This window comes from Eumetopias jubatus, unplaced genomic scaffold (genome assembly GCF_037043125.1).
Source record: "Eumetopias jubatus isolate StellerSeaLion01/CBP00866 unplaced genomic scaffold, mEumJub1_p1.0 scaffold_6, whole genome shotgun sequence".
Classification (NCBI taxonomy): Eukaryota; Metazoa; Chordata; class Mammalia; order Carnivora; family Otariidae; genus Eumetopias; species Eumetopias jubatus.
Genome location: NW_028274812.1, coordinates 7,628,824 through 7,645,627, shown reverse-complemented (window position 1 = coordinate 7,645,627; position 16,804 = coordinate 7,628,824). Strand labels below are relative to the sequence as shown.

At 45.3% G+C, this 16,804-nt stretch overlaps 1 pseudogene; it reads left to right on the top strand.

Annotated features, from left to right (window-relative positions):
• The first annotated feature begins 1,675 nt into the window (after window positions 1–1,675).
• Window positions 1,676–2,388, top strand: LOC114209331 (RNA-binding protein 3 pseudogene; annotated as a pseudogene).
• Window positions 2,389–16,804: the final 14,416 nt, after the last annotated feature.

The window sequence follows — 16,804 nt, the reverse complement described above, 5'->3', positions numbered from 1 at the left end:
TTCAAAATAGTTGTGTCAGGATTAGAGGGAGAGAAAATTTAACCGCATGATACAATCACTGATGGGACAATGAAGAAACCAGTAACTAAGAAGTAAAAAGTGTAAAGATTGGAAAAAAAGAAATAAAAGTCCCATTATTTGCAATGACATGTCTGTATAAATAAAATTCCAAAAGAATCTACAGATGATTTATTAGCATTAATAAGTGAGTTTGGCAGGTCACCGGGCTGGCCGCGGTGGTATCTAGGCATCAGTGCCAGGTTGTATTTTGCAAAGATGCCCCTGGCAATCTCTGCCACCCCATCCCCCATGCTCTTCTGTACTGTAAGTTACCACTCCCTCATCAAGAGATGGGGTTCCCTTCCCCTCGCCTGGTGTCCGGGCGGCCCTCGGACTTGACTGTAACTGATAGAATGTAGTAGAAACGATGCCATAGAACTCCCAGGACCTGGTCAGAAAAGTTTTCTCAGCGGAGGCCCGGGACATCTTGGAGCAGAAGGGAGTCCTTCTCATTGTCCCTTGTTTGGCTTATCCATACATGCTAGGAGCATAATAGAATGGCCGTTATTTCACAACACTGAGCTTAGGGGAGTTTGTCACCCAGCTTCTAAACATACACCTGTAATGGACAATTAGAAAAAAATGAAATTTAAAAAATGAAAATACTTACAATAGCATCAAAACACTCAAGTACCTAAGAAAGAATCTAATGAAAGATGTGTAAGACCTTTACCTAAGAAACTGTAAAGCTCTACTAAGAGAAATGAAAGATTTAAATCAATGGAAGAATATGGACACAAATTCAAATATTCAAGTCAAGATGTAAATTTTCCCTAAACTGATCTATGGTTTCAATGCAATCCATTTAAACCCAGCAGATGTGTAAGTTGATTCTAACATGGAATCATGCATGGAAATGTAAAAAGCCAAGCAGAACAAGGAGGGAGGGACCTACCGTTTCAGATCCAAGAGCTATGGGTGTGTATTATAAAGCGACACTGATTAAGGCAGTGCAAGCATAGATAATAGACCAATGGAACAGAACAGAAAGCCCAGAAATAGACCTATGTATTTATGGGCACTTGATTTATGATGATGGTGGCACTATAGGACAGTTGGGAGGGAATAGTTAGAGAAAGAAAGGAAGGAAGGAAGGAAGGAAGAAAAGGAAGGAAGGAAGGAAGGAAGGAAGGAAGGAAGGAAGGAAAGAAAGAAAGAAAGAAAGAAAGAAAGAAAGAAAGAAAGAAAAAAAGAAAGAAAGAAAAAAAAAAAAAGAAAGAAAAAAAAGTTCATTTCTGAGTCACTTGGATAGCCACACAGAAAAAATAAAACTTGACTGCTTCCTCATACCATATACAGAAGTCATCCCCAGGTGCATTGTAGATTTCAATGTGAAAGATAAAGCAATGAGGCATCGTGAAGACAAAATGGAAAACTATCTTCATGGCTTTGGGATAGGAAAATAGGATTCAAAAGGCATTAACCACATAGGAAAAGACTGAGAAACTGGATTACTCCACAATGCAGAAGTTCAGCTCATCAAAATATAGCATTAAGAGTCAAAAGGCAGGATCAAGCATCTTCCCGCGTGGCAATCTCCCCAGTCTCTCTGCTCCTCGACTGTAGCTCTTCTTCTGGTCTTTTTGCTTAATTTGCAGTACTCGAATTCGCTGCCATGTCTTCTGAAGAAGGGAAGCTTTTCGTGGGAGAGCTCAACTTCAACACCGATGAGCAGGTTCTGGAAGACCACTTCAGCAGCTTCGGTCCTATTTCCAAGGTGGTCGTTGTCAAGGACCGGGAGACTCAGCGATCCCGGGGTTTTGGTTTCATCACCTCACCAATCCAGAGCATGCCTCAGATGCCATGAGAGCCATGAATGGAGAGTCTCTGGATGGTCGCCAGATCCGTGTGGATCACGTGGGCAAGTCGGCCAGGGGAACTAGAGGGGGTGCCTTTGGGGCCCATGGGCGTGGTCGCAGCTACTCTAAAGGTGGTGGGGACCAGGGCTATGGGAGTGGCAGATATGACAGTTGACCTGGAGGATATGGGTATGGATATGGAAGGTCCAGAGACTATGGTGGCAGAAGCCAGGGTGGTTATGACCGCTACTCAGGAGGAAATTACAGAGACAATTAGGACAGCTGAGATGAGGCACGTGCACCTAATGTAGATACACAAGGAATAAAACTTCTGGTCCAGGATCATCCTTCCAAATGGCTATATTTATAAAGATTTTTGGAGCTGCACTGACACATCTGTTTTAGCACATCAACTTCTATTTTTGAACTGAGCTCCCAAGGTAGCTTGTCACAAAGACCTTTTAGAAAGCTCCATGTGTTTTCTAAAATTTTCTCCCTTTTAAATACTAATCCTGGGACATTTGTAGAGTCTGGGTATTTTTTCCTTTTACCAGTTTTTCAGTTTGGACTCTCAGGATTACTGATCATGGCAAAAAATGTTTGTTCAGACTGCTTTTAAAAAATAGGCATTTAAAAGCCTATATACAATGTTTATCATGATTAGGAAGAAATTTCCAAATGCAAGTACAAGAAATCAAAATAATTAGAGGTGCGTTTTTTTATTCAAGGTCACCACCTTAAGTATACAGAAATTTCTTAAAATACTTGTGAATGTCCTTTTTTTAGTACTGGAAGAAAAAATATTCTGTTGTGTCTCATTTAGCATTTTAGGATGTCCACGGAGCTGATTAAAAAGTTGAAACATGAAAAAAAAAAGAGTCAAGAGGCAAGCTATATAGAGTGAGATCTTTGTTATGTGAATAAGAGTCCTTATCTAGAATGTATTAAAGTATCCTTCAAATCAGTAAGAAAAATTCAACCCCATAGAAAATGTGAAAAATCTGAGTAGGCACTTCACAAAAGAGAGTATCCAAGTCATCAATACACATTTGAAAAGACGACCAACCTCACTGGTACACACCCATCAGAATGGCTAACGGAAAAACAATGAAATGTGCCAGCTGTTGACAAGACTACGGGGTGCTTGGAAAAAACACCCTGGAGGCAGATAAAGAGATGGGGCACTTTGGACAGTCATGTAATGTGTCCTGATAAAGTGGAAGATATGCATCCCCCATGACCTAGCAATTCTACATTTAGACATTTGCCCAACAGAAATGCACGCACATGATCCAGCAGTCTTCACAGCAGCATCCTGTGCACCAGCAAGGACTGCAATGACCTGGTTCCCAGCTCCAGAGATTGTGTAGAGAGCATATAAAGAAACAGTGGTGTATGTATGGTACAGGATGCTCTTCAGCAATGGGAATAAATGGAACTCAAGTAAATGCAACAACATGAAAAAATGTCACAGGGGTTCCTGGGTGGCTTAGTCGGTTGAGCGTCCAACTCTTGGTTTCTGCTCCAGTCATGATCTCAGGGTCTGGAGATCGAGTCCCGAGTTGGGCTCCATGCTCAGCAGGGAGTCTGCTTGAGATTCTCTCTCTCTCCCTCTGCCCCTCCCTCTCTCTCTCTCTCTCTCTCAAATAAATCTAAATCATTCTAAAAAAAAAAAAAGTCACAAATATAATTTTGACCCAAAGAAGCTAGACTCCAGAGATAACTTATTCTATGATTCCACTGCTAAGTTCAAAACCTGGAGAAAGAGCCCATGGGTTCTAAGTTAAGTTACAAGTTTATGTGGTTACCTTTGGAGATGCGTGAGGGTAGCAAATGGGAAGGGTAAAGAGAGATACTGGTAATGTTCTATTTCTTGTTTTGGTAGTCAGGTCGGCATTATCCGGGTGGATGCACTCTGGGGACAGTCACTGGTATGTATATGCTTAGGATGTGTGCACTTCTCCACATGCATGTTGTTTCCATAAAAAAGCTGAAAGGAGAAAGTTTTCACTCGACTTCTCCATTTGTTGTTCAGGAGAAAACTCTAGATCTCCTCTCAAAAAAACAACAGATTTGAGGCTTTCCCAGGGCAATGTTAATAGGAAAGGAAATTTCTCTTTGCTCAGGTTACCTAGGAATGGAAATGAGCTTAGCTTTGGTTTATGAAAAGGGCTTCAGGAAGAATATTGTAGGCTTAATATGATCAGTATAAACTAAAATAGTTTGCATTTTTTCCAGAGATTCTTTGTGCGATTGTTTTGTGTGATTTTTTTTTCATAGGGGTCTATTTTCATTTTTCCCTTTATTATAAGGATGTATCTCATAGTTTAGTATTCTTTATAATGAAAAACAATCGAGTTTATCATGCCTCTACTACTTAATACAAACTCTCTGAAGACAAGATCGATAAGTATGGCCAGGAACCAATTACGTATACATACCTGACCAGAGAGTCCTTTTAAGATTATGGGCTTCCTACGTTATCATCAGAGGAACAGCCAAGTGTCTGGCCAGGACAGAGAAGTAAACTCTTGCCTGACTTCCAAATATTCATTGAAGCGAAACCACACCCTTAAGGGAAATACGTTTCACTTTTCTTAGGAAAACTTAGTACGCATTTAAATGTTTTCTTTGGACCCAGCAGCCAACATCTGTCACTTACTTGCCCCCAAATGGAAATAACTACAGTTTATTGTGTGCTCATTACATTCAAGGCACTATGCTAAGTAATACATTCATATTTCATTTGTGTTTAACAACACGTCTTTGGCATCACATCCCTATTTTATAAAAAAGGAAACTAAGGCTCAGGGAGGCTGAGAGCATCCCACAAAGGAAGTAGAGCTGGACATTTATCTGTGTGCCCTGGGCACCATGTCACCTTGCCCAGAATCACATGTTCGCCAAGTACAGTCCCAAGGCTCCTGGGAGAGTGGGATCAGGAACTAGTCCCAACCTGGTTCCCTTTTATTTTTTCAAGATGAATAAGTCCCTTCAGCAAACAACTTGGATCAGTTCTTCTCTTATCTTACCCCTAAAATGTGACATTCTCAGGATCCTCTAGAACTTTGTTTTTAAAGATTTTATTTATTTATTTGAGAGAGAGTGCAGAGCGATCGAGAGAGAGAGAGAGAGAGAGAGAGAGAGAGCGAGCATGAGCAGGGGGGAGAGGCAGAGAAGAGGGAGAAGCCAACTCTCGGCTGAGCAGGGAGCCTGATGCGGGACTCCATCCCAGGATGCTGGGACCATGACCTGAGCTGAAGGCAGACACGTAGCCGACTGACCCAGGTGCCCCTCCTCCAGAACTTAAGTTGATAACTTCACCCAGGAAAATAACTATTGATATCCAAGTGATAGTGCTTATAGCCCCGATTGAAGTGAAATTCATTCCGTCGGTGTCACGGGACTCCTTCTGGGTTCATTAGTTCCCCAGAGATGAACAGGAAGCTACAGAGCCCAAGAACAAACAGCTCTTTGCTGGCCAGCAAGTTAATGATTGGCCTCGGGAAGGCTTATCTCTGGAAACTGCCCAGGTGGCTCTGTGGTGAGTTGACACACTTCCCTGGGACACTCCACCCAACTGGAGAAACAGGACAACCTCTTCTTGCCTTTAACCCGCCTGCATTTAATTTCGAGGGATAGAAAGGCATGGGAAGGAAGGACTCGAAGGGTGACTTACATTCTGCAGATGATTTCTCTTCTGTTCCATCCGGTGAACCGTGCTCTGGGAGAGCATGATCCGACCTGAGGCTGTGTTTCCTGCAGTCATCTGTGGTCGCCCAAGCCTCACACGTGCATTTTCTTATTCACCCAACAAATATTTGTGCGCGCTGGGAGGCAGGTCCTCTTCTGGATGCCTTGGCACACATCAGGGAATCAAGCAAAGATTCCTGGGGGCTGTGGGGCTTTCTGGTGGGAAGATCCTGGAAATGAATGATATTTCATGAGTTTGGTTATACTACAGTAGAAGTTGCCATCTCTGGAAAAATGACAAGAGTCAGAAAAGGGGTGCCTGGAGTGCCCAGGGTGGTAAGTAGGTTAGAATGTGAATAAGGTAATCAGTAGCCACGCTGAGAAGGTTTGTTTGTTTATTGATTGATTGATTGATTTACTTATGAGAGAGAGTGAGAGAGAGAGAGAGAGCACGAGCCGGGGGAAGGCCAGAGAGAGAGAGAGAGAAGCAGGCTCCTGGCTGAGCAGGGAGCCCGATGCGGGACTGGATTCCAGGACCCTGGGATCATGACCTGAGCTGAAGGAAGATGCTTAACAGACTGAGCCACCCAGGCGCCCTGAGAAGGTGAGATTTCAGCAAAGATTTGGGGAGGTGCAGGACTTCTCCAGGGGTATCTGAGCAAAGGGCATTCCAGGAAGGAGGCAAGGGCACCAGAGCCAAGCGTCTGGAACATGCTGGCTTGTTGGAGGAACCAGGAGGCAGCAGGAGCAGATAACATCTGAGGGGACCCAGGATACTGGGTGATGGGAGTTTTGCAGGATGCTGTAAAGACCTGTGGCTTTTTAGGCTGAGTGGCATGGGGAGCTTGGTGGGGGTATGAGCTGAAAAATGGCGTCACATGACTGATGTTTTCAAAGAATCTTGCCAGTGTGTTAAGAAAAAACTGTATGGGATCCAGGATGAAGTAGAGAATGAGTAGGGGGTGTTGCAGGGCTCCAGCAAGAGATGCTGGCAGCAGACCCACTGGGACCAAAGCATGAGAAAAGAGAAGAGTATGAGCTCAGGGATTTGGCTGAGCAGATAAGAACAAAATTACCTGTGACTAGAGCAAGTATTTGAGGTAAAGATGAGCCTTGTTTTGGGTAGGTTGAGGTGGAGACATCCATTAATTATCCATGTGGCAATGGGGTGGAGACAGCAGAAATGTTCAGGAGAGGGAGATCCAGGCTGGAGATAAACATTTTAGGAGGAGACAGCATCTAGATGGCATAAAAGCCCCGAAACTGGATGACGTCATTTTAAGGTTGGCAGATAACACCCGGGACGCCTAATTAAATTTGAATTCAGATAAAGAATTTTCACCCTACGTCTGTTTCATGCAATATTTCCTTGTCAACCAAATAAAGTAAATATTTGGCACCGTGCAATAATGGAGACACGTTTATACAACGAAATTATTAGTTGTTTGTCTGAAATTCTAATGTAACAGGGACTTCTGTATTCCTACTTTGGAAGGGCGGTTAGTGCTACGTTGGGAGTGAGCGCCCTGAAGGGGGAGGGCTGAGGACTGAAGTGTGGGTCTGCAGCAGTGGGGGCTGGGCAAGAGAGAAGAGGGAGCCTGTGAAGGGGACCGACAGGTTATGAGGCAGGAGGAAGACAATCCGAGGGTACAGGATCCTGGAGCCCTGAGGGAGAAGGCAATAATGAGGAGGGGGCGAGTCGCTGCTCTCCAGGAACACAGGGCCAGCCGCTGACTCTGGGGTCTGGCCGCCAGTGGCCCAGCTGCGCGAGCGTCCTGCCGGTGCTGAGTGTGAGCCCAGCGCCCCTCCTCTTCCTGGGGCCTGACAGGCAGGCGCTGAGCTCACTGGTGCTGGATGGATGAAGGGGGTCAGGATGACTTCCACCTTTGGGCTCAGGGAGATGCTTTCTACCTCGAAGATGCCCTGGAAGGAACACAGTCAGTGGAGTTTTAACCTGACGCCCTGAGCCTCATTTCCCGGAAGCACTGGAAGCAGGAAGTTCCCCCCGCCGGGAGCCGTGACTATCCCAGGGCTGGGAGGGCCCACACGCCACAGCATACTTCACCCTTTTCCAATTGCAAGTACTTCTCCCCCCCCACCCCGAAAAAAAAAAACAGCACTGGTGCCATTTGAATCCTTCAATTCTTTTAAAATGTGGTTGTTACCAGTAAGAACCTTAATTCAAGAAAAACACAACCTTCTTTCTTCACTTGGAAAGCAATGAGGTATAAGCCAGCGTGTCAAGTCCCCTGAGCAAGACTTACCTCTTAGAGTTAAAAAGGAAACAAAACTAACAAAAGCAAACACGTAGCTTGGCCTTTGCTACATTGAAATATAAAAACAGCACTGAATGTGGGAGGTGAGGTGATTTTCGCAGGGTGTACTATCACCCCAGACACAGGACATTCTCTTACTTTGACAACAAGCCAAAGCTGCAACTCAAAAGAACATTCTGCCTCACAGTTGATAACACAGAGCTCATCTTTGTCTCCTATCCAAATAATATCATGACTGGAAACCTTAGTCAGCCTTTTTGTATTAGAAAATGAGCTAGAGAACATGACCATACGTAACTGCAAATTGTTAGGGGGATTACATTGTCTTGAAAAAAAAAATTTACTCCCACAACATTATGGCTACATATATAATCTATCTACTTAAATCTAAATACATTTTGTTTTTACAGGTTATCCTCCTAAAAAACTCAGTGACGTGGCCTTTGAAAAATAATTTGTAAAGATCTCTCTGAAACTTAATTATTATATGACTTCATCCAACTGTGAAAGACTTCTGTGTATTGTGCATTTAATCAGATAGAGATGTCTGCTTAGCAACAGCACTGTTCTTTTAAAAAATCAAAATTATTTAATTGCATTAAAATAAATGGAAGGCATTACATATTTGTACATTGTGAAAATTTATTTATTTTGGTGCAGCCTGGTTACCACATCTAATGAGTCTAATCTATTTTTCCTAGCATCTAGTGATTCTTGCATAAGTGCTATTCACCATTTGCCATCTTCCCAAGAGTAAAGTGGTGAGGCCCTACTACACACAGTCCACCAACTCAGTCTTTTGTCTATATCAGAGCAGTGGTTCTCAGACTTAAAGACACTCCCAAATCATCCGTAGGGCTGGTTAAACCACAGAGCTCTGGGCCCCACCCTGGTGCCAGGGTTTCTCATTTAGTAGGTCTGGGTGGGGACTGAGAAGTTGCCTTTCTAAGAAGTTCCCAGGTGAGGAAGATGCTGCTGGTCAGGGAACCACACCCTGCTTGGCGAAGGGCAATCATGGAGCTTATCTACAAAGAAGTTCTCCACACTGAACCATGCAGGGGCGATGAGAAGCATCTGACCCCAGCTCCCCATTTTATAGATGAGACACTGCAATGCAGATGAATAAATGTCAGGGTTCCTCCAGGACCAGAGCCCGGGGTCCACATCCAGGCTCCCAGAATTCCAGAGTGGCGATGGTCATTTCCAACTGCTGACATTTCCCTCCTGGCTTTTCTGGACAGAGAGGGACTAATTCTTCTTTTCCTCTTTAAGTCAAAAGGGAGCCTATTTTTATATTGCTTAAATTATGCACATTCTTTCCTCCTCTTGATGACAGGCAGAAAGGAGCCTGAATTGGAGCTTGAGGGAGGACATAGCCATTGTGAACATCAAGAACTTTCACATTTCTGGATATACTTCTTTGAACTTGAACCTCAGTGATGCTTCTCTGCCTCAATTAGAAAAAGCATGCATTATGATGCCCATAGTGCTTTGGGAAGACCCTTTCCACAGGCCCCTGCAGAACCCTGACAGAATCCTTGATGGTATCACACATGGCTGCTCATATTCTGGCCCATATGACTCTGCCCCACTACAGAGCAAGGGACTCACTCGCAGTCACCGAGGATGGCATTTAGCTGCCCCCCCATACCCTACTGCCTGCCCCCCCCAGGCATCCCCACTCTAAGGGCCCATGCTCTTGTAGTTAAGGGAACTCTGGGAGGGCTCCCCGCTCCCGAGAAGTGAGGCTTGCTCTCATTTCCTCCATGCTTGGATATCCACATCTATCCTGGGGGTTCTGCTGTCGCCGGTCAGGGCTTGGCAGGTGGCTGAGGCAACAGGCAGTAAGACCCTTTGCACACTTCCTACCCCAGTCTAGAGAGGGAAACAGCCTTTTACATTATAACGAATTCACTGAAACTCTTGTTCATGGCATAAACTCTGAGCTTTGGAAATTCTAAACTTCATTCTCTTAAACTATTACCTTGGTTTATTCTGAATATCAAAAGCTAAGCCAGAATTACTGACAGCAGCCAAAAGGTGGAAACACCTCAAATATCCGTCAATAGCTGGATAGATAAACAAAATGTGGTACATTCATACAATGAAATATTTTTCAACCTTAACAAGGAATGTTCTGGGGCGCCTGAGTGGCTCAGTTTGTTAAGCGTCTGTTTTCGGCTCAGGTTGTGATCCTGGGGTCCTGGGATCGAGCCCCGCATCAGGCACCCTGCTCCGCGGGGAGCCTGCTTCTCCCTCTCCCGCTCTCCCTGCTTGTGTTCCCTCTCTCGCTGTCTCTCTCTCTCTCTGTCAAATAAATAAATAAAATCTTAAAAAAAAAAAAAAACAAGGAATGTTCTGACACATGGTACAACATAAATTAACCTTGAAAACATTATGTTAAGTGAAACAGGTCGGACTCAAAAGGACAAAGAATGCATGATTCCACTTACAGGCAGTACCTAGCATCGGCAAATTCAAAGCAATGGAAAGTAGACTGGTGTAGCCAGAGGATGCGGGAACAGGGAAATGAGGAGGAGTTGTTTAATGAGGACAGACTTTCAGTTGTTCAAGAGGAAATGAGTTCTGGAGATTGGTTGCCCACAGTATGAATGTACTTACCACTGCATGAGCAAGATGACAAATCTGATGTTACATGTATTTTATGACAGTTAAACATTTTTAAAAAGCAAAAAAAAAAAAATTATGGAAAAAGGAATGAAAGCTGACACAAGCTTGAAATCATAATGCTAAGTGAAATAAGTCAGACACGAAAGACAAATATTGTGTGGTCCCACTCACATGGGGCATCCACACAGACAAGTTCACAGAGACTGTACAGCAGAGGTTGCCAGGGGCTGGGGGGAGGATGGAAGGGGGAGGTCTCGTTTAACGAGGACAGAGTTTCTCTTTGAGATGATGGAAAAGTTCTGGACATGGAGCGTGGGAGGGTGGTGATGGTTGCGTGTCATGAACGTACTTACGGCCATCAGTTGTCCACTGAAAACTAAGTAAGTGTACAATTTTATGTTGTGTCTTATCACAATAAAAAAAATGAAGAAAGAAAAGTCAAAAGCTAAGCAGTGACTCTTTCGGCCTCCTGTTTTGTGGACCATCCTGGCTCCCTGGGCTGGACGAGAGTCCCAGGCTAAGGGAAGGAGTGTACGGGCCATGCCACAAGAGAGCAAGCTGGGTCCTTGTGCAGAGGCTCTGGGCCTTGGGTGGCAGGGACCACCAGCCCTGCGGGGACACGGTGGTGAGGGGCGGTCATCCTAGTGAGGAGCAACGCTGGGCTCTTTTCCTCCACTCCTGGAGCCAAAGCCGGCAGAGATGGAAGTCAACCCCAGTGTCTCAGGCCTGGACCCAGAAGACTGGATGCCAGTCCCACCTGTCACTCATAATTCCACAGCCTCCACATTGGGCAAGTCACTTGGCTCAGAGCTTTGGTTTTTTGACTGCAAACTGCAGGCCTTGGTCCAGATTCCTTTGAAATGTCCTTGAAACTCCAACAGTCTGTGAGTCAGCCCAGAGTTTTCTAGAGTCCAGAAAAGTCTTGGTGTGGGAAGTGAAGGCAGAGGGCCCCGAGCAGACAGGGGCTTTCCTTGGATGCTTCTCTCCATTCCATAGTCGGCCCCACACTCCGCACTGGACGTCGAGCAGGTGGACACCTGCTGGACCTGCCATGCTGTTTTCATCTAATTTGAGGGGTAAATAAACCAGAAGAAGGGCATGCGTCTTTATCTAAGAGGCAAAGGACAGAGACACAATCTTCATGTCCTTTGGTTTTAATGTTGACATAATTACAATTACGATTTTAAAATAATGTAAAGATGGATAAGAGTATCTACAGATTCTCAATCTTTGGAAACCACCTACTTCTTCGGAAGGAAGATGCTAACCGCATTGTAAATACCCAGATTTTGTTTTCTTGGATAGTCCTGCTTCGGAAAGAAAGCCGGGATTGATTAGATATGATATGTCAACTTTCCATGCTGTTACACGCACTGAAATAACATGTGGTTTCAACCCGTAGAACTTCCTGACCTTGAAAATGCATGATACGTAATCTTAATGCTGCAGAGACACGCACAGTTAGTCCCCACTGAGCATCAGAAGGGATGAGAGGCCCCACTAAAGTTCCCAACAGGGATCTGCACCTTACATCTGTAAACAACAAAGTGGTCCTCAAAGTCTCATAACTCGGATGGAAACATTTCTACAATAGAGTACCTACCTGCCTGTTTTCTTAACTAGAATCATCAGAACATAATTTAACCTTTTTCTTGTTGATTCACTATGAATCATCACTATGAATCAAAACCATAGCATTTTCATACAAAAAGGGCCCTCAGAGAGCAGCTAGCCGCATTTCTAGAGGCACAAAGAGGGGCATGATGGCAGGGAAAGCAGGAACGTGCTGCTAGGTTCGAAGGTCCAGAAGCCACAGTTGCAGTTCTTGATCCAGGGTCGGGACCGCCATACCCCACGCCCCCTGCCTTCCCGACTGGTGACTGGGGAGGCTGGACATGCTGCAAAGGCTGGTTTCCCGTTTGCAAAATGGGCTCAGATTCTTCATGCATTTTGCATTTTTGTATTTGCTGTTCTGGTTTTGCTTTCTGTGTTCTCACCTAGTGTTTGCAGCGCTGTGGGTGTGTGGGGATTAAAAGTGTTGTCCGCTTCTAAATGCAACCCCAGTCTCCTCAGTGGGGGCTGCTGCTTTGCTACCAAATGTCAGAGGTGGGGTCACCTTGGGGTCTTTCTGCAGTGAGCCCCGGGGTCACTTTCCTGAGCGTGGGGTCGCTTCCTTTCCTCTTTGCACTGCCTCCTGCACCTCTCCTTCGCTTCCTGCTCCAAGGATGAGTAGAAAGTCTGTTTCACCTTTTCTTGTTGTTGTTGCCCCAGCAGTTGGGGGTTTCGACCGTGTATTCATTTGCTGGGGCTGCCATAATAAAGTACCACAGCCTGGGGGGCTTCAAGGAAAGAAAGTCATTTTCTCCCAGTCCTGGAGGCTGCAAGTCTGGGGAGCAAGGTGTCGGCAGGGTCGGCTTCTCCTTGGCTTGTAGCCAGTGGTCCTCTCCCCTGTCCTAATAAAGCCACAGATCAGGGGATTAAGGACCACCCTAGTGACCTCATTTTAACTTCGTCTGTCACCCCTTTAAAGACCTTGTCTCCAAATACAGTCACATCCTGAGGTCCTGGGGCTTAGGACTTCAGCTTATGAATTTGGAGGGCTGACACAATGCCGTCCATAACGGTCTTTTTCACTTTTAAAGTTACCATGAATTACTCTGGGGACGAAGACCATTATAATGGGTCTAGCATTTCATAACATTCTTCTCGTTAAGGTCCTTGAATGAGAGTTGCAGATTTACTCCAATATGATAACTGGAATGAAGAAAAATCCATAGATTCATTCATCCTGAAAGGATTTGTTCCCACATCCTTCCAACAAAGGCAGTGATTGCTACCACAGACTTGGGCCTGGGAGACTGTGTTCCAGGCCCTGCAGGGGAGGGAGGGGCTGGGAAGGCCAGCTGGCTGCCTCTGGGCTGCAGAGCAGGGGGTACCCAGAGAGAGCTGCAGGGCCCGGAGCCCAGGCCATGCTGAAATGGTGGCACTAGGAGCGAGGATGAAGCTTGGGCTTTCTGGGGCTGGCAGTTAGCACCACTGGTTCAATCTGCCCTTAGTCCTGAGACTTTCCCCTTTGCTGACAATGGGTTAAGAAAAGGCACCAGAAAAAGCATCAGTCACCTGAGTGCTGGTAAGCAATTAAAAACAAACTGGACAAGAGATACAGTCTGTCTTCTGAGAACAAAAAGTTCTTTGTAGGTACAGAGGACTCAGAACTTGACATCTGGCCACCAGAAGAGTCTACTAAATGTTCGGTCCCCACAGCTGCTTCTTAAGTCTGGCTCAGAAACCTCAGTGCTGTCTTTCTACTTTCTGCCTTCATACAGACCCTAGAACTCAGTCTACCTGCTTGAGTGTCCTTTTTCGTGCCAGGAGAGTTCTCCATGCCTCAGTGTCTCCCTATCTCCCATCCGCGCCCCACCACAGGGCAGGCTGTGGAAAGAGGGATGCATCCACTCCTCCACCCAACATCCATCCAACATGCAACCACTCCTCCACCCAACATCCATCCAACATGCATCCACTCCTCCACCCAACATCCATCCAACATGCATCCACTCCTCCACCCAACATCCATCCAACATGCATCCACTCCTCCACCCAACATCCATCCAACATGCATCCACTCCTCCACCCAACATCCATCCAACATGCATCCACTCCTCCACACAACATCCATCCAACATGCATCCACTCCTCCACCCAACATCCATCCAACATGCATCCACTCCTCCACCCAACATCCATCCAACATGCATCCACTCCTCCACCCAACATCCATCCAACATGCATCCACTCCTCCACCCAACATCCATCCAACATGCATCCACTCCTCCACCCAACATCCATCCAACATGCATCCACTCCTCCACACAACATCCATCCAACATGCATCCACTCCTCCACACAACATCCATCCAACATGCATCCACTTCTCCACCCAACATCCACCCAACATCCATTCGCTCTTCCAACATCCATTCTTTTAACCCTTAACACAGGCAGGGCACCATGGGTCACTCTTTTTCCTTTTAAATTTTTTTTCCCCTGAAGATGAATACCTGAGAAACCTGACAACAAAGCCTGTCAGAGGAAACTAAGGTCTAAAAGTGCTTCACAAGCTTGGTGTAACTCACCTGCCTGAATGTCAAGAATGGTCTGGGTGACTTCCTTCTCTCCTGGGTCCTGTACAGGTGAAGTGTTTTTGCTTAAGAAAGATGTTACTTAAAAAGATGAAAGCCAGTGGGGAGGGAGAAAATCAACTGATATCTTTTTAGAAATCACTCGAAGGAAGAGATACTGAGGAAAATGAGCGTTAAGAAATTTAAATGACCCCGTAGACAAGGCCCTGGTCACATATGGGTTAGAAGGAAGATTTGCAATGCTAGAAAGATCTTCTAGTCCACATAAAAAGCTGCTTTTACAAGGATCTGTGAATTTGGATTTTCACACCGGCCATTGTCTAGCAAATTGGCTCTTTGTTTCCACACCCGGGGAACAAGATTTCAGCTGGGAATCAGCCATTAAATGTTCCCTGGGGAGCAGTGAGGCCTACACCAGTCTTCCTAAATTAATTTGACTCTTATCTTGTAAATTTAATCTACATAAAGGCATCAGCTCTTGTTCATCTTCAGGCCTGTCTCTGGCCAGAATCCCATTCGGAAGAACTAGAGTAATCGAAAGTAACTTGAACCTTTACTGCCATGTCTCTGGAGTACCTTCCTAACACATTCCAACTTCTCTTAAAATCCTCTTTCCCCATTCCTTCCTCCTCTCAAAATCTCATCCAGCTCATGCAGCAATTGTTTCCAACCCCTTGTCTCTCCCCAGCCCCTCAAAGCCCAAGACTTCAGCTTTATGAGGGCTCAGCCCCCTCTCCGGCTGTCCTCCACTCTCCCCCTTCTAGATCTCTTTTTCTTTTCCCCCGTGAGAAGCTGCTTAGCCCATAAGGGCAGTCCGGTTCAGTTTGCCTTTCCAGCTTTGCCATTTTTTCATCTGTCCTTGACCCTTGGCCCCAAGTGCTTCAGCCCACATCTAAACTCCCCCGTGGTAGCTGCTTAGTCATGGAAGAAGAACACTTGTGGGTTATTCAGTTTGTTCTTCTTATCACTTAATGTTGGTTGTCAACTCATCACCCACAGTCTGGCAGAAGAAGGATAAAAGGAAATAATTTAAAATTGTTTTTGAAATAGTCTAATAGCATTGTGCTTATCATTTTGGGCAAACCATTGTTGCTTCTAAATATTGGAAATGTCTAAATCATAAGAAGGTATTTAATTGCCTTAAGAAAGTTAGCACCCTTCTATAAAAAATAGGGGAAAAAAAAGAAAAAGCAATTTACTTTATTTTTATCATCTAATATGATTACATATACATTAGAACTCTGTTCTGATCAATCAGACTGTGCTTTTGTATTTGTGTGTGGGGGCATTTGAAAGCATAAATACCAAAGAGATAACCTCCAGTTAAAGGGTGCAGAGGAGGAAAATGTGAAGAGACAGCTCTTACTGAACACAGGTGCTGGCTCTGGTGTGGGCTCTCCAGGTCCCGTTCTCAGAGATATCTCCGACTCTCTTATTCTCTCTGAATCCAAGACCCCCATTCTGACACCAGCGACATTTCCTCCATCTTTCTCATAGGAACACAGGGTTGTGCTTGCCAAGAGCTTTGATTTTCCTGTCTCGCGCCACAGGACAGAGCGGGCAGTTTTCTAGAACAGGGGAGGAGAGACACTCTTATCTGTAGCTCCAACAGAAAGATTTGTCTGTGAAGACAGAAGAGGCATGTGTCCTTGCCTGCTCTGACCCTGAACAAGAACCTCTAGCTTGGATAACCAAACCGAATATCCTCTAAGTGTTTTTAAAGTCACAAAACTGTACTTCCATGAGCTCACAATGATCATTGTGAGAATGCCCAACAGCCACTGCCTGTTAAGAATGTCATAGGATAGGTTGGTGGGGAGGGGCATGAGGTCAGAAAGTCTAGGTAGATGCCTGATGGTAGTGACAGTGAGAACAAGAAGGTGGTGACAAACTCAAGAGGCACCATAGAAGTTGAGCTGGGAGGACCAATAACCCCTTAGAGTGAAAGGAAGTCATCCAAGGCACTGTGGAAATATGAAATGGTGGTGCCATTAAAAGAAACTCAGAAACGAGAGGAGGCGGCTTTGGTCAACTACACGTGCTGAGCCCCCATCATGTGCTGAGGGGTGACAAAACACCATGGCCTGGGTAGAGCCAGGCTCCCGGACTGCACTGCCCATTGCATCCCACAGGAAGGGCTGCAGGAGTGAGGAAAAGGAAACAGTACACCTCGGATGATCTCAAGTGGTGAGGTGAGACCCAT